The following is a 20,313-nucleotide window of genomic DNA, read 5'->3' on the forward strand; positions in this document are numbered from 1 at the left end:
CAGTGGGTTATGCACCTTTCCAGACGTCAAATCTACATGGAGCAGCTGGAGAGGACAAGAGCAGGTTTGCAAAATATAGACAGAAGAGCTCTCCAGCCTAGTTTGCTGTCTGTTTCCACTTCTCTTTTCTTGAGCCGCTCCCTTCTATGCCCTAGCGCACTATCCTGACTTCTCCCATCTGCTTACTTTGTGCCTTCCAACCCACAATGCGAACTACAGGTAGTGCTGCAGGGCCCACACCCTTTTACTTGCCATACAGAGCAGCTCTGGAGCTGTTACAGTGCCCAGCTTCTGCAAGAAATCAGCTTGAATGCTTCAGGGGCTGGGGCATAGCCAACATGAGCCCCACACCGAAGGAGGGTGGAGGTGTTTAATGCGAACTAGGGGTCATCCAAGCACCGCAAAAGGCCGCCATGCCCTGCACGCCCCTTTTCTCTTTTCATATGCAGACGAGGGTTGAAGCCAACTTTGACCCACTGCTTGGATTACATCACCATATGCAAATCCATCTGCTGCAGGCCTTCCCCCAGGAATGCTTGCACTAGTTGTTGCATTTGGTTTGTTGTTTGGGGGTGCTTCAGTATTAGGCAGCCTTCTGCCCTCCCATGTTCATCTGAAAATATGTGTTCTCCCTGCAGTTGTTGTCCCCAGATGAGAGTTCCCTTGTGCTGCCTCAGTTGAATCTTCTTTACTTGACAGAGATGTGCCTGAGCAGCGGCCCTCCAAAGCCCTATCCTAAATCATACTTATTTTGCATAGGAGATACCATGGTCATGAAGATTGTTCTCCCAGGGTGAGGTTCATTCATTGCATTCTGGGTATGCTGACCCCTGTGATTTCCCCAAATGTGGGAAACTTGACTGCATTATTTGTGGTAGTGGGGGACTGTGTCTGTGCTTTCCTCTGGTCAGCTCTGGTAAAAGTCAGATTTCTTTGTCTCAGATCTTCCTCTAGCCTTGTTCTTCTTTCGAGAGTTCCCTTGTGCTGCCTCAGTTGGATCTCCTTTACTTGACAGGGGGGTGCCCAAGCAGCGACCCTCCCCAGCTCTAGCCCAACTCCTACTTACCTGCCAGGTGAGATACTATGATCACGAAGGTGCTTCTCCCAGGGCAAGGCTCACCCATTGCACTCTGGGTGTGCTGCCCCTGTGATTTCCCCAAATGTGGGAAACTTGATTGCATAATTTGTGTTTCCACTGGTCGGCTTTCATATAATTCAGATCTCTTTGTCTCAGGTCTTTCTCCAGCCTAGTTTGCAGTCTGTTTCCACTTCTTTTTTTTTAAGCCCCTCCCTTCTATACCCTTGTGCACTATCCTGACTTCTCCTCCTGTCTGCTTACTTTGTGCCTTCCAATGCACAATGCAAACTACAGGTAGTGCTGCAGGGCCCACAAACTTTTACTTGCATTACAGAGCAGCTCTGGAGCTGTTACAGTGCCAAGCTGCTGCAAGAAATCAGCTTGAATGCTTCAGGGGCTGGGGCATTGCCAACATGAGCCCCACACCGAAGGAGGGTGGGGGTGTTTAATGCGAACTAAGGGTCATCCAAGCGCCGCAAAAGGCCGCCATTCCCTGCATACCCCTTTTCTCTTTTCATATGCAGATGAGGGTTCCAGCCAACTTTGGCCCACTGCTTGGATGACATCACTGTATGCAAATCCGTCTTCGGCAGACCTTCCCCCAGGAATGCTTGTACTAGTTGTTGCATTTGGTTTGTTGTTTGGGGGTGCTTCAGTATTAGGCAGCCTTCTGCCCTCCCATGTTCATCTGAAAATATGTGTTCTCCCTGCAGTTGTTGTCCCCAGATGAGAGTTCCCTTGTGCTGCCTCAGTTGAATCTCCTTTACTTGACAGAGATGTGCCTGAGCAGCGGCCCTCCCCAGCCCTATCCCAAATCATACTTATTTTGCATAGGAGATATCATGGTAATGAAGACTGTTATCCCAGGGTGAGGTTCATTCATTGCATTCTGGGTATGCTGACCCCTGTGATTTCCCCAAATGTGGGAAACTCGACTTCATTATTTGTGGTAGTGGGGGACTGTGTTTGTGCTTTCCTCTGGTCAGCTCTGGTAAAAGTCAGATTTATTTGTCTCAGATCTTCCTCTAGCCTTGTTCTTCTTTCGAGAGTTCCCTTGTGCTGACTCAGTTGGATCTCCTTCACTTGACAGAGAAGTGCCCGAGCAGCGACCCTACCCAGCTCTAGCCCAACTCCTACTTACCTGCCAGGTAAGATACTATGATCATGAAGGTGCTTCTCCCAGGGCAAGGCTCACCCATTGCACTCTGGGTGTGCTGCTCTTGCGATTTCCCCAAATGTGGGAAACTTGACTGCATAATTTGTGTTTCCCCTGGTCGGCTCTCGTATAATTCAGATCTCTTTGTCTCAGGTCTCTCTCCAGCCTAGTTTGCTGTCTGTTTCCACTTCTCTTTTCTTGAGCCGCTCCCTTCTATGCCCTTGCGCACTATTATGACCTCTCCTGTCTGCTTACTTTGTGCCTTCCAACGTCAATGCAAACTACAGGTAGTGCTGCAGGGCCCACACCCTTTTACATGCTTTACAGAGCAGCTCTGGAGCTGTTACAGTGCCCAGCTGCTGCAAGAAATCAGCTTGAATGCTTCAGGGGCTGGGGCATAGCCAACATGAGCCCCACACCGAAGGAGGGTGGAGGTGTTTAATGTGAATTAGGGGTCATCCAAGCGCCGCAAAAGGCCGCCATGCCCTGCACATCCCTTTTTTCTTTTCATATGCAGACGAGGGTTGAAGCCAACTTTGACCCACTGCTTGGATGACATCACCATATGCAAATCCATCTGCTGCAGGCCTTCCCCCAGGAATGCTTGCACTAGTTGTTGCATTTGGTTTGTTGTTTGGGGGTGCTTCAGTATTAGGCAGCCTTCTGCCCTCCCATGTTCATCTGAAAATATGTGTTCTCCCTGCAGTTGTTGTCCCCAGATGAGAGTTCCCTTGTGCTGCCTCAGTTGAATCTCCTTTACTTGACAGAGATGTGCCTGAGCAGCGGCCCTCCCCAGCTCTATCCCAAATCATACTTATTTTGCATAGGAGATACCATGGTCATGAAGATTGTTCTCCCAGGTTGAGGTTCATTCATTGCATTCTGGGTATGCTGACCCCTGTGATTTCCCCAAATGTGGGAAACTTGGCTGCATTATTTGTGGTAGTGGGGGACTGTGTTTGTGCTTTCCTCTGGTCAGCTCTGGTAAAAGTCAGATTTCTTTGTCTCAGATCTTCCTCTAGCCTTGTTCTTCTTTCGAGAGTTCCCTTGTGCTGCCTCAGTTGGATCTCCTTCACTTGACAGGGGGGTGCCCGAGCTGCGACCCTCCCCAGCTCTAGCCCAACTCCTACTTACCTGCCAGGTGAGATACTATGATCATGTAGGTGCTTCTTCCAGGGCAAGGCTCACCCATTGCACTCTGGGTGTGCTGCCCCTGTGATTTCCCCAAATGTGGGAAACTTGACTGCATAATTTGTGTTTCCCCTGGTCGGCTCTCGTATAATTCAGATCTCTTTGTCTCAGGTCTCTCTCCAGCCTAGTTTGCTGTCTGTTTCCACTTCTCTTTTCTTGAGCTGCTCCCTTCTATGCCCTTGCGCACTATTCTGACCTCTCCTGTCTGCTTACTTTGTGCCTTCCAACGCACAATGCAAACTACAGGTAGTGCTGCAGGGCCCACACCCTTTTACATGCTTTACAGAGCAGCTCTGGAGCTGTTACAGTGCCCAGCTGCTGCAAGAAATCAGCTTGAATGCTTCAGGGGCTGGGGCATAGCCAACATGAGCCCCACACCGAAGGAGGGTGGAGATGTTTAATGCGAATTAGGGGTCATCCAAGCGCCGCAAAAGGCCGCCATTCCCTGCACATCCCTTTTTTATTTTCATATGCAGACGAGGGTTGAAGCCAACTTTGACCCACTGCTTGGATGACATCACCATATGCAAATCCATCTGCTGCAGGCCTTCCCCAGGAATGCTTGCACTAGTTGTTGCATTTGGTTTGTTGTTTGGGGGTGCTTCAGTATTAGGCAGCCTTCTGCCCTCCCATGTTCATCTGAAAATATGTGTTCTCCCTGCAGTTGTTGTCCCAAGATGAGAGTTCCCTTGTGCTGCCTCAGTTGAATCGCCTTTACTTGACAGAGATGTGCCTGAGCAGCGGCCCTCCCCAGCCCTATCCCAAATCATACTTATTTTGCATAGGAGATACCATGGTCATGAAGATTGTTCTCCCAGGGTGAGGTTCATTCATTGCATTCTGGGTATGCTGACCCCTGTGATTTCCCCAAATGTTGGAAACTCGACTGCATTATTTGTGGTAGTGGGGGACTGTGTTTGTGCTTTCCTCTGGTCAGCTCTGGTAAAAGTCAGATTTCTTTGTCTCAGATCTTCCTCTAGCCTTGTTCTTCTTTCGAGAGTTCCCTTGTGCTGCCTCAGTTGGATCTCCTTCACTTGACAGGGGGGTGCCCGAGCAGCGACCCTCCCCAGCTCTAGCCCAACTCCTACTTACCTGCCAGGTGAGATACTATGATCATGTAGGTGCTTCTCCCAGGGCAAGGCTCACCCATCGCACTCTGGGTGTGCTGCCCCTGTGATTTCCCCAAATGTGGGAAACTTGACTGCATAATTTGTGTTTCCCCTGGTCGGCTCTCGTATAATTCAGATGTCTTTGTCTCAGGTCTCTCTCCAGCCTAGTTTGCTGTCTGTTTCCACTTTTCTTTTCTTGAGCCGCTCCCTTCTATGCCCTTGCGCACTATCCTGACTTCTCCCGTCTGCTTACTTTGTGCCTTCCAACGCTAGAGATGAGCGCCGGAAATTTTTCGGGTTTTGTGTTTTGGTTTTGGGTCTGGTTCCGCGGCCGTGTTTTGGGTTCGACCGCGTTTTGGCAAAACCTCACCGAATTTTTTTTGTCGGATTCGGGTGTGTTTTGGATTCGGGTGTTTTTTTCAAAAAACCCTAAAAAACAGCTTAAATCATAGAATTTGGGGGTCATTTTGATCCCAAAGTATTATTAACCTCAAAAACCATAATTTACACTCATTTTCAGTCTATTCTGAATACCTCACACCTCACAATATTATTTTTAGTCCTAAAATTTGCACCGAGGTCGCTGTGTGAGTAAGATAAGCGACCCTAGTGGCCGACACAAACACCGGGCCCATCTAGGAGTGGCACTGCAGTGTCACGCAGGATGTCCCTTCCAAAAAACCCTCCCCAAACAGCACATGACGCAAAGAAAAAAAGAGGCGCAATGAGGTAGCTGACTGTGTGAGTAAGATAAGCGACCCTAGTGGCCGACACAAACACCGGGCCCATCTAGGAGTGGCACTGCAGTGTCACGCAGGATGGCCCTTCCAAAAAACCCTCCCCAAACAGCACATGACGCAAAGAAAAAAAGAGGCGCAATGAGGTAGCTGACTGTGTGAGTAAGATAAGCGACCCTAGTGGCCGACACAAACACCGGGCCCATCTAGGAGTGGCACTGCAGTGTCACGCAGGATAGCCCTTCCAAAAAACCCTCCCCAAACAGCACATGACGCAAAGAAAAAAAGAGGCGCAATGAGGTAGCTGACTGTGTGAGTAAGATAAGCGACCCTAGTGGCCGACACAAACACCGGGCCCATCTAGGAGTGGCACTGCAGTGTCACGCAGGATGGCCCTTCCAAAAAACCCTCCCCAAACAGCACATGACGCAAAGAAAAATAAAAGAAAAAAGAGGTGCAAGATGGAATTGTCCTTGGGCCCTCCCACCCACCCTTATGTTGTATAAACAGGACATGCACACTTTAACCAACCCATCATTTCAGTGACAGGGTCTGCCACACGACTGTGACTGATATGACGGGTTGGTTTGGACCCCCCCCAAAAAAGAAGCAATTAATCTCTCCTTGCACAAACTGGCTCTACAGAGGCAAGATGTCCACCTCATCATCATCCTCCGATATATCACCGTGTACATCCCCCTCCTCACAGATTATCAATTCGTCCCCACTGGAATCCACCATCTCAGCTCCCTGTGTACTTTGTGGAGGCAATTGCTGCTGGTCAATGTCTCCGCGGAGGAATTGATTATAATTCATTTTAATGAACATCATCTTCTCCACATTTTCTGGATGTAACCTCGTACGCCGATTGCTGACAAGGTGAGCGGCGGCACTAAACACTCTTTCGGAGTACACACTTGTGGGAGGGCAACTTAGGTAGAATAAAGCCAGTTTGTGCAAGGGCCTCCAAATTGCCTCTTTTTCCTGCCAGTATAAGTACGGACTGTGTGACGTGCCTACTTGGATGCGGTCACTCATATAATCCTCCACCATTCTTTCAATGTTGAGAGAATCATATGCAGTGACAGTAGACGACATGTCCGTAATCGTTGTCAGGTCCTTCAGTCCGGACCAGATGTCAGCATCAGCAGTCGCTCCAGACTGCCCTGCATCACCGCCAGCGGGTGGGCTCGGAATTCTGAGCCTTTTCCTCGCACCCCCAGTTGCGGGAGAATGTGAAGGAGGAGATGTTGACAGGTAGCGTTCCGCTTGACTTGATAATTTTCTCACCAGCAGGTCTTTCAACCCCAGCAGACTTGTGTCTGCCGGAAAGAGAGATCCAAGGTAGGCTTTAAATCTAGGATCGAGCACGGTGGCCAAAATGTAGTGCTCTGATTTCAACAGATTGACCACCCGTGAATCCTTGTTAAGCGAATTAAGGGCTCCATCCACAAGTCCCACATGCCTAGCGGAATCGCTCCGTGTTAGCTCCTCCTTCAATGTCTCCAGCTTCTTCTGCAAAAGCCTGATGAGGGGAATGACCTGACTCAGGCTGGCAGTGTCTGAACTGACTTCACGTGTGGCAAGTTCAAAGGGCATCAGAACCTTGCACAACGTTGAAATCATTCTCCACTGCGCTTGAGACAGGTGCATTCCACCTCCTATATCGTGCTCAATTGTATAGGCTTGAATGGCCTTTTGCTGCTCCTCCAACCTCTGAAGCATATAGAGGGTTGAATTCCACCTCGTTACCACTTCTTGCTTCAGATGATGGCAGGGCAGGTTCAGTAGTTTTTGGTGGTGCTCCAGTCTTCTGTACGTGGTGCCTGTACGCCGAAAGTGTCCCGCAATTCTTCTGGCCACCGACAGCATCTCTTGCACGCCCCTGTCGTTTTTTTAAAAATTCTGCACCACCAAATTCAAGGTATGTGCAAAACATGGGACGTGCTGGAATTTGCCCATATTTAATGCACACACAATATTGCTGGCGTTGTCCGATGCCACAAATCCACAGGAGAGTCCAATTGGGGTAAGCCATTCCGCGATGATCTTCCTCAGTTGCCGTAAGAGGTTTTCAGCTGTGTGCGTATTCTGGAAAGCGGTGATACAAAGCGTAGCCTGCCTAGGAAAGAGTTGGCGTTTGCGAGATGCTGCTACTGGTGCCGCCGCTGCTGTTCTTGCGGCGGGAGTCCATACATCTACCCAGTGGGCTGTCACAGTCATATAGTCCTGACCCTGCCCTGCTCCACTTGTCCACATGTCCGTGGTTAAGTGGACATTGGGTACAACTGCATTTTTTAGGACACTGGTGAGTCTTTTTCTGACGTCCGTGTACATTCTCGGTATCGCCTGCCTAGAGAAGTGGAACCTAGATGGTATTTGGTAACGGGGGCACACTGCCTCAATAAATTGTCTAGTTCCCTGTGAACTAACGGCGGATACCGGACGCACGTCTAACACCAACATAGTTGTCAAGGCCTCAGTTATCCGCTTTGCAGCAGGATGACTGCTGTGATATTTCATCTTCCTCGCAAAGGACTGTTGAACAGTCAATTGCTTACTGGAAGTAGTACAAGTGGGCTTACGACTTCCCCTCTGGGATGACCATCGACTCCCAGCAGCAACAACAGCAGCGCCAGCAGCAGTAGGCGTTACACGCAAGGATGCATCGGAGGAATCCCAGGCAGGAGAGGACTCGTCAGAATTGCCAGTGACATGGCCTGCAGGACTATTGGCATTCCTGGGGAAGGAGGAAATTGACACTGAGGGAGTTGGTGGGGTGGTTTGCGTGAGCTTGGTTACAAGAGGAAGGGATTTACTGGTCAGTGGACTGCTTCCGCTGTCGCCCCAAAGTTTTTGAACTTGTCACTGACTTATTATGAATGCGCTGCAGGTGACGTATAAGGGAGGATGTTCCGAGGTGGTTAACGTCCTTACCCCTACTTATTACAGCTTGACAAAGGCAACACACGGCTTGACACCTGTTGTCCGCATTTCTGTTGAAATACTTCCACACCGAAGAGCTGATTTTTTTTGGTATTTTCACCAGGCATGTCAGTGGCCATATTCCTCCCACGGACAACAGGTGTCTCCCCTGGTGCCTGACTTAAACAAACCACCTCACCATCAGAATCCTCCTGGTCAATTTCCTCCCCAGCGCCAGCAACACCCATATCCTCCTCATCCTGGTGTACTTCAACACTGACATCTTCAATCTGACTATCAGGAACTGGACTGCGGGTGCTCCTTCCAGCACTTGCAGGGGGCGTGCAAATGGTGGAAGGCGCATGCTCTTCACGTCCAGTGTTGGGAAGGTCAGGCATCGCAACCGACACAATTGGACTCTCCTTGTGGATTTGGGATTTCGAAGAACGCACAGTTCTTTGCGGTGCTTTTGCCAGCTTGAGTCTTTTCAGTTTTCTAGCGAGAGGCTGAGTGCTTCCATCCTCATGTGAAGCTGAACCACTAGCCATGAACATAGGCCAGGGCCTCAGCCGTTCCTTGCCACTCCGTGTGGTAAATGGCATATTGGCAAGTTTACGCTTCTCCTCCGACAATTTTATTTTAGGTTTTGGAGTCCTTTTTTTACTGATATTTGGTGTTTTGGATTTGACATGCTCTGTACTATGACATTGGGCATCGGCCTTGGCAGACGACGTTGCTGGCATTTCATCGTCTCGGCCATGACTAGTGGCAGCAGCTTCAGCACGAGGTGGAAGTGGATCTTGATCTTACCCTAATTTTGGAACCTCAACATTTTTGTTCTCCATATTTTAATAGGCACAACTAAAAGGCACCTCAGGTAAACAATGGAGATGGATGGATACTAGTATACAATTATGGATGGACTGCCGAGTGCCGACACAGAGGTAGCTACAGCCGTGGACTACCGTACTGTGTCTGCTGCTAATATAGACTGGTTGATAATGAGATGTAGTATGTATAAAGAAGAAAGAAAAAAAAAACCACGGGTAGGTGGTATACAATTATGGACGGACTGCCGAGTGCCGACACAGAGGTAGCTACAGCCGTGGACTACCGTACTGTACTGTGTCTGCTGCTAATATAGACTGGATGATAATGAGATTTAGTATGTATAAAGAAGAAAGAAAAAAAAACCACGGGTAGGTGGTATACAATTATGGACGGACTGCCGAGTGCCGACACAGAGGTAGCTACAGCCGTGGACTACCGTACTGTACTGTGTCTACTGCTAATATAGACTGGATGATAATGAGATGTAGTATGTATATTGAAGAAAGAAAAAAAAAACCACGGGTAGGTGGTATACAATTATGGACGGACTGCCGAGTGCCGACACAGAGGTAGCTACAGCCGTGGACTACCGTACTGTACTGTGTCTGCTGCTAATATAGACTGGATGATAATGAGATGTAGTATGTATAAAGAAGAAAGAAAAAAAAACCACGGGTAGGTGGTATACAATTATGGATGGACTGCCGAGTGCCGACACAGAGGTAGCTACAGCCGTGGACTACCGTACTGTGTCTGCTGCTAATATAGACTGGTTGATAATGAGATGTAGTATGTATAAAGAAGAAAGAAAAAAAAAAACACGGGTAGGTGGTATACAATTATGGACGGACTGCCGAGTGCCGACACAGAGGTAGCTACAGCCGTGGACTACCGTACTGTACTGTGTCTGCTGCTAATATAGACTGGATGATAATGAGATGTAGTATGTATAAAGAAGAAAGAAAAAAAAACAACGGGTAGGTGGTATACAATTATGGATGGACTGCCGAGTGCCGACACAGAGGTAGCTACAGCCGTGGACTACCGTACTGTGTCTGCTGCTAATATAGACTGGTTGATAATGAGATGTAGTATGTATAAAGAAGAAAGAAAAAAAAAACCACGGGTAGGTGGTATACAATTATGGACGGACTGCCGAGTGCCGACACAGAGGTAGCTACAGCCGTGGACTACCGTACTGTACTGTGTCTGCTGCTAATATAGACTGGATGATAATGAGATGTAGTATGTATAAAGAAGAAAGAAAAAAAAACCACGGGTAGGTGGTATACAATTATGGATGGACTGCCGAGTGCCGACACAGAGGTAGCTACAGCCGTGAACTACCGTACTGTGTCTGCTGCGACTGGATGATAAATAATGATATAAAAAAAATATATATATCACTACTGCAGCCGGACAGGTATATATTATATAATGACGGAACTGCTGGACACTGTCTGTCAGCAGAATGAGTTTTTTATTTTATAGAATAAAAAAACACCACACAAGTCACACGACGTGTGTTTAACTTTTACAGGCAGACATTCACAATACAATATAGTATACTATATACTGGTGGTCAGGTCACTGGTCAGTCACACTGGCAGTGGCACTCCTGCAGAAAAAAGGTGTGCACTGTTTAATTTTAATATGTACTCCTGGATCCTGCTATAACCTAACTGCTCCCCAGTCTCCCCCACAATTAAGCTGTGTGAGCACAGTTAGATATTATACATAGATGATGCAGCAGCACACTGGGCTGAGCACAGATATGGTATGTGACTGAGTCACTGTGTATCGTTTTTTCAGGCAGAGAACGGATTATATTAAATAATATAAAACTGCACTGGTGGTCACTGGTTAGTCACTAGTATAACTAACTAATACTATCAGCAAAATTCTGCACTCTCTGTCTGAGTACTCCTCCTAAGCTCCAGTAAATGAAGTGTCACTGTCTCACTCTGTCACTAGTATAACTAACTAATACTATCAGCAAAATTCTGCACTCTCTGTCTGAGTACTCCTCCTAAGCTCCAGTAAATGAAGTGTCACTGTCTCACTCTCACTCTCCTATCTATTTCTTCTCTAAACGGAGAGGACGCCAGCCACGTCCTCTCACTATCAATCTCAATGCACGTGTAAAATGGCGGCGACGCGCGGCTCCTTATATAGAATCCGAGTCTCGCGATAGAATACGAGCCTCGCGAGAATCCGACAGCGTCATGATGACGTTCGGCCGCGCTCGGGTTAACCGAGCAAGGCGGGAAGATCCGAGTCGCTCGGATCCGTGTAAAAAAAGCTGAAGTTCGGGCGGGTTCGGATTCCGAGGAACCGAACCCGCTCATCTCTATGCAATGCACAATGCGAACTACAGGTAGTGCTGCAGGGCCCACACCCTTTTACTTGCCTTACAGAGCAGCTCTGGAGCTGTTACAGTGCCCAGCTGCTGCAAGAAATCAGCTTGAATGCTTCAGGGGCTGGGGCATAGCCAACATGAGCCCCACACCGAAGGAGGGTGGAGGTGTTTAATGCGAACTAGGGGTCATCCAAGCGCCGCAAAAGGCCGCCATGCCCTGCACGCCCCTCTTCTCTATTCATATGCAGATGAGTGTTGAAGCCAACTTTGACCCACTGCTTGGATGACATCACCATATGCAAATCCATCTGCTGCAGGCCTTCCCCCAGGAATGCTTGCACTAGTTGTTGCATTTGGTTTGTTGTTTGGGGGTGCTTCAGTATTAGGCAGCCTTCTGCCCTCCCATGTTCATCTGAAAATATGTGTTCTCCCTGCAGTTGTTGTCCCCAGATGAGAGTTCCCTTGTGCTGCCTCAGTTGAATCTCCTTTACTTGACAGAGATGTGCCTGAGCAGCGGCCCTCCCCAGCTCTATCCCAAATCATACTTATTTTGCATAGGAGATACCATGGTCATGAAGATTGTTTTCCCAGGGTGAGGTTCATTCATTGCATTCTGGGTATGCTGACCCCTGTGATTTCCCCAAATGTGGGAAACTGGACTGCATTATTTGTGGTAGTGAGAGACTGTGTTTGTGCTTTCCTCTGGTCAGCTCTGGTAAAAGTCAGATTTCTTTGTCTCAGATCTTCCTCTAGCCTTGTTCTTCTTTCGAGAGTTCCCTTGTGCTGCCTCAGTTGGATCTCCTTCACTTAACAGGGGGGTGCCCGAGCAGTGACCCTCCCCAGCTCTAGCCCAGCTCCTACTTACCTGCCAGGTGAGATACTATGATCATGAAGGTGCTTCTCCCAGGGCAAGGCTCACCCATTGCACTCTGGGTGTGCTACTCCTGCGGTTTCCCCAAATGTTGGACACTTGACTGCATAATTTGTGTTTCACCTGGTCGGCTCTCGTATAATTCAGATCTCTTTGTCTCAGGTCTCTCTCCAGCCTAATTTGCAGTCTGTTTCCACTTCTCTTTTCTTGAGTTGCTCCCTTCTATGCCCTTGCGCACTATCCTGACTTCTCTCGTCTGCTTACTTTGTGCCTTCCAACGCACAATGCAAACTACAGGTAGTGCTGCAGGGCCCACACCCTTTTACTTGCCTTACAGAGCAGCTCTGGAGCTGTTACAGTGCCCAGCTGCTGCAAGAAATCAGCTTGAATGCTTCAGGGGCTGGGGCATAGCCATCATGAGCCCCACACCGAAGGAGGGTGGAGGTGTTTAATGCGAACTAGGGGTCATCCAAGCACCGCAAAAGGCCGCCATGCCCTGCATGCCAATTTTATCTTTTCATATGCAGACGAGGGTTGAAGCCAACTTTGACCCACTGCTTGGATGACATCACCATATGCAAATCCATCTGCTGCAGGCCTTCCCCCAGGAATGCTTGCACTAGTTGTTGCATTTGGTTTGTTGTTTGGGGGTGCTTCAGTATTAGGCAGCCTTCTGCCCTCCCATGTTCATCTGAAAATATGTGTACCTCCTGCAGTTATTGTCCCCAGATGAGAGTTCCCTTGTGCTGCCTCAGTTGAATCTCCTTTACTTGACAGAGATGTGCCTGAGCAGCGGCCCTCTCCAGCCCTATCCCAAATCATACATATTTTGCATAGGAGATACCATGGTCATGAAGATTGTTCTCCCAGGGTGAGGTTCATTCATTGCATTCTGGGTATGCTGACCCCTGTTATTTCCCCAAATGTGGTAAACTTGACAGCATTATTTGTGGTAGTGGGGGACTGTGTTTGTGCTTTCCTCTGGTCAGCTCTGGTAAAAGTCAGATTTCTTTGTCTCAGATCTTCCTCTAGCCTTGTTCTTCTTTCGAGAGTTCCCTTGTGCTGCCTCAGTTGGATCTCCTTCACTTGACAGGGGGGTGCCCGAGCAGCGACCCTCCCCAGCTCTAGCCCAACTCCTACTTACCTGCCATTTGAGATACTATGATCATGAAGGTGCTTCTCCCAGGGCAAGGCTCACCAATTGCACTCTGGGTGTGCTGCTCCTGCGATATCCCCAAATGTGGGAAACTTGACTGCATAATTTGTGTTTCCCCTGGTCGGCTCTCGTATAATTCAGATCTCTTTGTCTCATGTCTCTCTCCAGCCTAGTTTGCTGTCTGTTTACACTTCTCTTTTCTTGAGCCACTACCTTCTATGCCCTTGCGCACTATCTTGACTTCTCCCGTCTGCTTACTTTGTGCCTTCCAACGCACAATGCGAACTACAGGTAGTGCTGCAGGGCCCACACCCTTTAAGTTGCCTTACAGAGCAGCTCTGGAGCTATTACAGTGCCCAGCTGCTGCAAGTAATCAGCTTGAATGCTTCAGGGGCTGGGGCATAGCCAACATGAGCCCCACACCGAAGTAGGGTGGAGGTGTTTAATGCGAACTAGGGGTCATCCAAGCACCGCAAAAGGCCGCCATGCCCTGCACGCCCCTTTTCTCTCTTCATATGCAGACGAGGGTTGAAGCCAACTTTGACCCACTGCTTGGATGACATCACCATATGCAAATCCATCTGCTGCAGGCCTTCCCCCAGGAATGCTTGTACTAGTTGTTGCATTTGGTTTGTTGTTTGGGGGTGCTTCAGTATTAGGCAGCCTTCTGCCCTCCCATGTTCATCTGAAAATATGTGTTCTCCCTGCAGTTGTTGTCCCCAGATGAGAGTTCCCTTGTGCTGCCTCAGTTGAATCTCCTTTACTTGACAAGGGAGGCATTTTGGATTTTTTCTTTGGGTACCCTTACACCTGATGGTCTGAATGAGAGCATCGAACTGAACAACATTGGCAGTCTCTGAAGATTTTATCTATTGATTTACTTAATATATTATTTATTGAATATCCATTTATTGTATGTTTAATAAATAAACAAAATTATTAGAAGTAGCTATTTTGGAAACAGCTTTCCTCTTAGGATGAAACTGTATAATCCTGTTGTGTGTGTTCCTTTAAAGTTCTTTAGTAAAATCCACTAGTAATGATGAACATCAGATTTCTTCCTCCATCCTCTTTTTACACTTTCTCTTGGTTCTATATATATATTTTTTTTTTCTATTTTTTTTTCCCTCCTTCTCCCAAAAGGCCCCCCTCCCCCCCCCCTCCCTGTTTTAAATTTTAAAATCTTTAAATATTTAAATCTTCGAATCCTTAAATTGTCTGTTTAATATTTATTTTTTCTTCATTTCTTTTTGTTGTTTAAACAGCAATGTAATTATTCCAGGGGTTAAAATAATGAAATATAGAAATAATATTAACAAAAATTAAAGGTAAAAATGAATTGATAGAATGATCCCATTAAAAGTAAATAAATAATATGGATGTTAAGCTGAGCGGGTTGGATTCGAACATGGGACTAGCTGCATAGAGTGCATTTGATGTTTCCCCTGCGCCACAAGAACTGCTTTAGTAGTGGCATGGATTTATGTTACCCTAAAAGGTTTTATATAAGTAAATGGGGATCCTTAGTGCTGAGTCTCTGAATTATGTATATGTGATTATAGATATGAGGTATTGATTGAAAGATTATAGGTTAATCTGTATATAGATTATATATTTTCTGTTATTTTTTAAACCACCTTGTTGCTTATTTTATTATTATTTTTAATCACCATGTTGCTTATTTTTATATTATGAAATGCCTTTATATGTGCAATTGCAATTAGAAAGTTGTTCCATATGTGGGTCATTACATGTATGCATCCAATTAGTACATGTATGTATCCAATCAACTAATTAGTAATGCTATTGGTCCGGTGCATTTTAAAAAGAGCCTGCTAGGCTGCTGATGTATCCTCTGACGAAACCGCTCTTGGATAACAGCGGAGAAAGTGATTACCGGACACTCTGATTGCTGAGATATAAGCCCGTTCATGAACGAGCTACATCACGGCGGACGTCTGATGTAAAGACAGCGGTGAAGGGGAAAAAGCAATTTGAGACCGAGCAAAAGGAGGTCTCTACCCCACGGCAGGGAGAAATATCCCGACCGCGAGTGCCAATAAGATCCAGCCACGGTTAACGGGGGTCGTAGCATACCGCTGTGTTTCACCAACCATCACAGCGCTCTCCCCCTGTTTTCTTTCATTACTCACGTGAGTTACATATGAACTTTAACTGCAGTAAATAAGAGGCGTTGGTTACAACTGTTGCTGTTCATCCACAAGAAGGAATTTATTGTATCAATTACAATTGGAAAGTAACGATTAAATTACAACAGCTGTATCCAGGAGGATTTTTTGGACACTTTAATAAACATTCCGTTGTCATCAAGGGCAATATGAAATAGATCCTGATTACATTTAGATATGGATAGTGGTGCCTATATATGTTGACTCCATTGTATTTTATTGAATGTGGGTTTCTTCTGTCTATATATATTTTTTTTTAAAAAAGAGCTTGTATATTTTATTTTTTGCGCTCCCTTGATAACAAGTGTGATTATCTTTAAAATTTGGTTTATTATTGGTAGAACAGTACTACCTATGGGAGCAGCATTTTATAATATATGGTGAAAATTAATAGATGTATAAAGATTAAATAAGCAACAAATTGGTGAAATAGATACGTTTTGATAGGAGCGCTGGGTTCTATATATATATATTGACATTTGGTTATATATATGTATAGACTTTATAAATTCTTGACAGAGATGTGCCTGAGCAGCGGCCCTCCCCAGCCCTATCCCAAATCATACTTATTTTGCATAGGAGATACCATGGTCATGAAGATTGTTCTCCCAGGGTGAGGTTCATTCATTGCATTCTGGGTATGCTGACCCCTGTGATTTCCCCAAATGTGGGAAACTCGACTGCATTATTTGTGGTAGTGGGGGACTGTGTTTGTGCTTTCTTCTGGTCAGCTCTGGTAAAAGTCAGATTTATTTGTCTCAGATCTTCCTCTAGCCTTGTTCTTCTTTCGAGAGTTTCCATGTGCTGCCTCAGTTGGATCTCCTTCACTTGACAGGGGGGTGCCCGAGCAGCGACCCTCCCCAGCTCTAGCCCAACTCCTACTTACCTGCCAGGTGAGATACTATGATCATGAAGGTGCTTCTCCCAGGGCAAGGCTCACCCATTGCACTCTGGGTGTGCTGCTCCTGCGGTTTCCCCAAATGTTGGACACTTGACTGCATAATTTGTGTTTCCCCTGGTCGGCTCTCGTATAATTCAGATCTCTTTGTCTCAGGTCTCTCTCCAGCTTAGTTTGCTGTCTGTTTCCACTTCTCTTTTCTTGAGTTGCTCCCTTCTATGCCCTTGCGCACTATCCTGACTTCTCCCGTCTGCTTACTTTGTGCCTTCCAACGCACAATGCAAACTACAGGTAGTGCTGCAGGGCCCACACCCTTTTACTTGCCTTACAGAGCAGCTCTGGAGCTGTTACAGTGCCCAGCTGCTGCAAGAAATCAGCTTGAATGCTTCAGGGGCTGGGGCATAGCCCCACACCGAAGGAGGGTGGAGGTGTTTAATGCGAACTAGGGGTCATCCAAGCGCCGCAAAAGGCCGCCATGCCCTGCACGCCCCTTTTCTCTTTTCATATGCAGACGAGGGTTGAAGCCAACTTTGACCCACTGCTTGGATGACATCACCATATGCAAATCCATCTGCTGCAGGCCTTCCCCCAGGAATGCTTGCACTAGTTGTTGCATTTGGTTTGTTGTTTGGGGGTGCTTCAGTATTAGGCAGCCTTCTGCCCTCCCATGTTCATCTGAAAATATGTGTTCTCCCTGCAGTTGTTGTCCCCAGATGAGAGTTCCCTTGTGCTGCCTCAGTTGAATCTCCTTTACTTGACAGAGATGTGCCTGAGCAGCGGCCCTCCCCAGCTCTATCCCAAGTCATACTTATTTTGCATAGGAGATACCATGCATCTATACATACATGCGCTAACACCAGGGCATACACTGATGTACCCACACCTAATATCCATACATACACGCCCTGACACCTGGACATACACCAACATTCCCACACCTGCATCTATACATACACATGCTGACACCTGGACATACACCAACATACAAGCACCTGCATCTATATATACACGCGCTGACAAATGGACATACACCGACGTACCCACACTTGCATCTATACATACATGCACTGACATCTGGACATACAAGCACCTGCATCTATACATACACGCGCTGACACCTGAACCTACACTGACGTTCCCACACCTGCATCTATACATACACATTCTGACACCTGGACATACACAGACGTACCCACACCTGCATCTATACATACACGCGTTGACACCTGGACGTACACTGACGTACACACACCTACATCTATATATGCATGGATGCAAATGTGGGTACGTCTGTATACGTCCAGTTGTTAGCATGTGTATGTATAGATGTTAGGTGTGGGTACATCAGTGTATGTCCAGGTGTCAGCACATGTATGTATAGATTCACATGTGGGTACGTTGGTGTACGTTTAGGGGTCAGCGTGTTTATGTATAGATGTTGGTGTGTGTATGTCAGTGTACGTACAGATATAGGTGTATGTATGTATGTATGTATGTATGTATGTATATGTATAGAGGAAGGTGTGATACATACATATAACACATACATGATAGATACATACATATATCACACACACGATAGATAGATAGATAGATAGATAGATAGATAGATATATAGGACACATACATACAAGATAGATACATACATACATACATGATAGATACATATATACACACACATACGATAGATATATATATATATATATATATATATATATATATCACAAACATATATGATTCATACATATATCACACACACATACATGATACATACATGAGAAAGACCTGGGATGGTGATGAGGCCCGGGCCCCCTGCTGATGTTGCGTTGAGGAAGGCAGTGTTCCAGGGCGGATGCCAGTCGGGGAGAGCGCCGCGCAGCCCGGGAAAAATACTGCTGAGGAGCTACATCTGGAAGAGCCCCAGGGAGGGAGAGTGTCACATGCCCCATCCTGCGCGGCACACTCTGCAGGCCTGCACATGGGAAGAGAGGTCTCTGGCCACACATACTCACCCTGCTGCTGAAGCCCCGCTGCTGTCCCCATCAGCGCTCTCCAGCGGGGAGCGGGGTCAGGATGAACCTCAACCTGTGAGAACTATCTTCATGATCAAGAGATCTCATATGCAAGATAAGTATGTGTTGGGAAAGGGCTGGGGAGGGCGGCTGCTCGGGCACACCCTCGTCAAGTTAAGGAGATTTAACTGAGGAAGCACAAGGGAACTCTCGTCTGGGGACAACAACTGCAGGGAGACCACATCTTTTCAGATGAACATGGGAGGGCGGAAGGCTGCCTAATACTGAAGCACCCTCAGACATTAAACCATATGCAACAACTATTGCAAGCATTCCTGGGGGAAGGTCTGCAGCAGACGGATTTGCATTCGGTGATGTCATCCAAGCAGTGGGCCAAAGTTGGCTGGAACCCTCATCTGTATATGAAAAGAGAAAAGGGGCATGCGGGGCATGGCGGTCTTTTGCGGCGCTTGAATAACCCCAAGTTTGCATTAAACACCCCCACCCTCCTTCGGTGTGGGGCTCATGTTGGCCATGCCCAAGCCCCTGAAGCATTCAAGCTGATTTCTTGCAGCAGCTGGGCACTGTAACAGCTTCAGAGCTGCTCTACAAGACAAGTAAAAGGGTGTGGGCCCTGCAGCACCACCGGTAGTTTGCATACACACATATATAGGACAGCATCTCTTATATGCCCCAGGGTCAATAAAATAGTATCCTTGTCTAGGCTATCCATCCCCTCAGATAAGGCATTTGTCCATGCCGCTACAGCACTACACACCCAGGTCGACGCAATTGCCGGTCTGAGTAAGGTACCTGAATGTGTATAAATGGACTTCAGGGTAATCTCCTGTTTGCGGTCAGCACACTCTTTGAGGGTAGCCGTATCCTGGGACGGGAGGGCTACCTTCTTGGATAAGCGTGTTAATGCTTTGTCCACCCTAGGGGAGGATTCCCATCGTAACCTATCCGTTGATGGGAAAGGATACGCCATAAGAATCCTTTTGGAAATCTGCAGTCTTTTATCTGGAGATTTCCAAGCTTTTTCACATAACTCGTTCAGCTCGTGTGAGGGGGGAAAGGTTACCTCAGGCTTCTTTCCCTTGTACATATGTACCCTCTTGTCAGCGACAGGGGGTTACTCTGTTATGTGCAAAACATTTTTTATTGCCATAATCATAAATCGAATGGATTTTGCCAATTTTGGCTGTAACTTTGCATCATCGTAATCGACACTGGAGTCAGAATCCGTGTCGGTATCTGTGTCAACAAACTGGGATAGTGGGCGCTTATGAGACTCTGACAGTCCCTGCAACATAGGATCAGGCATGGGTTGAGACCCTGACTGTCCCAAAGCTTCTGCCTTGTCTAATCTTTTGTGCAATGAGTTTACACTAGCATTTAAAACATTCCACATATCCATCCAATCAGCTGTCGGCGGAGACACCACATTCATTTGCTCCCGCTCCTCTCTAATATAGCCTTCTTCCTCAGACATGTCGACACACGTGTACCGACACACCACACACACAGGGAATGCTTTTTCTGAAGACCGTTTCCCCACAAGGCCCTTTGGAGAGACAGAGAGGGAGTATGCCAGCACACACCCCAGCGCTATATAACCCAGGAATAACACAGTAACTTAATGTTTGCCCAGTAGTGCTGCTGTATGTAATTTGCGAATTATGTGCCCCCCCCCCTCTTTTCAACCCTCTTGTCTAACGTGGTATAAGCAGGGTAGAGTCCGGGGAGCTTCCTCTCAGCGGTGCTGTGGAGAAAAAATGGCGCTGGTGAGTGCTGAGGG

The 20,313-nt window shown here is 47.1% G+C and overlaps 14 non-coding genes across 14 annotated transcripts; all 14 read left to right on the plus strand.

Moving 5' to 3' along the window:
- The first annotated feature begins 742 nt into the window (after positions 1–742).
- On the plus strand, positions 743–906 carry LOC134950874 (U1 spliceosomal RNA). The gene has a single exon (XR_010183716.1). It is a non-coding gene; the product is annotated as a U1 spliceosomal RNA (small nuclear RNA).
- A 152-nt stretch (positions 907–1,058) lies between these two features.
- Positions 1,059–1,221, plus strand: LOC134952631 (U1 spliceosomal RNA). Its single transcript, XR_010185114.1, has one exon. It is a non-coding gene; the product is annotated as a U1 spliceosomal RNA (small nuclear RNA).
- A 674-nt stretch (positions 1,222–1,895) lies between these two features.
- On the plus strand, positions 1,896–2,059 carry LOC134951845 (U1 spliceosomal RNA). The gene has a single exon (XR_010184508.1). It is a non-coding gene; the product is annotated as a U1 spliceosomal RNA (small nuclear RNA).
- Positions 2,060–2,211: 152 nt separating this feature from the next.
- Positions 2,212–2,374, plus strand: LOC134952765 (U1 spliceosomal RNA). Its single transcript, XR_010185195.1, has one exon. It is a non-coding gene; the product is annotated as a U1 spliceosomal RNA (small nuclear RNA).
- Positions 2,375–3,044: 670 nt separating this feature from the next.
- On the plus strand, positions 3,045–3,208 carry LOC134951418 (U1 spliceosomal RNA). The gene has a single exon (XR_010184163.1). It is a non-coding gene; the product is annotated as a U1 spliceosomal RNA (small nuclear RNA).
- Positions 3,209–3,360: 152 nt separating this feature from the next.
- LOC134952757 (U1 spliceosomal RNA) lies at positions 3,361–3,523 on the plus strand. Its single transcript, XR_010185190.1, has one exon. It is a non-coding gene; the product is annotated as a U1 spliceosomal RNA (small nuclear RNA).
- Positions 3,524–4,193: 670 nt separating this feature from the next.
- Positions 4,194–4,357, plus strand: LOC134950785 (U1 spliceosomal RNA). The gene has a single exon (XR_010183643.1). It is a non-coding gene; the product is annotated as a U1 spliceosomal RNA (small nuclear RNA).
- A 152-nt stretch (positions 4,358–4,509) lies between these two features.
- LOC134952831 (U1 spliceosomal RNA) lies at positions 4,510–4,672 on the plus strand. The gene has a single exon (XR_010185223.1). It is a non-coding gene; the product is annotated as a U1 spliceosomal RNA (small nuclear RNA).
- A 7,255-nt stretch (positions 4,673–11,927) lies between these two features.
- On the plus strand, positions 11,928–12,091 carry LOC134951781 (U1 spliceosomal RNA). The gene has a single exon (XR_010184457.1). It is a non-coding gene; the product is annotated as a U1 spliceosomal RNA (small nuclear RNA).
- A 152-nt stretch (positions 12,092–12,243) lies between these two features.
- Positions 12,244–12,406, plus strand: LOC134952990 (U1 spliceosomal RNA). The gene has a single exon (XR_010185343.1). It is a non-coding gene; the product is annotated as a U1 spliceosomal RNA (small nuclear RNA).
- Positions 12,407–13,077: 671 nt separating this feature from the next.
- On the plus strand, positions 13,078–13,241 carry LOC134951717 (U1 spliceosomal RNA). Its single transcript, XR_010184406.1, has one exon. It is a non-coding gene; the product is annotated as a U1 spliceosomal RNA (small nuclear RNA).
- Positions 13,242–13,393: 152 nt separating this feature from the next.
- LOC134953548 (U1 spliceosomal RNA) lies at positions 13,394–13,556 on the plus strand. Its single transcript, XR_010185628.1, has one exon. It is a non-coding gene; the product is annotated as a U1 spliceosomal RNA (small nuclear RNA).
- Positions 13,557–16,164: 2,608 nt separating this feature from the next.
- On the plus strand, positions 16,165–16,328 carry LOC134950448 (U1 spliceosomal RNA). Its single transcript, XR_010183366.1, has one exon. It is a non-coding gene; the product is annotated as a U1 spliceosomal RNA (small nuclear RNA).
- Positions 16,329–16,480: 152 nt separating this feature from the next.
- Positions 16,481–16,643, plus strand: LOC134952854 (U1 spliceosomal RNA). Its single transcript, XR_010185240.1, has one exon. It is a non-coding gene; the product is annotated as a U1 spliceosomal RNA (small nuclear RNA).
- Positions 16,644–20,313: the final 3,670 nt, after the last annotated feature.

The sequence above is a fragment of the Pseudophryne corroboree genome, chromosome 8, assembly GCF_028390025.1.
Source record: "Pseudophryne corroboree isolate aPseCor3 chromosome 8, aPseCor3.hap2, whole genome shotgun sequence".
NCBI classification, from domain to species: Eukaryota; Metazoa; Chordata; class Amphibia; order Anura; family Myobatrachidae; genus Pseudophryne; species Pseudophryne corroboree.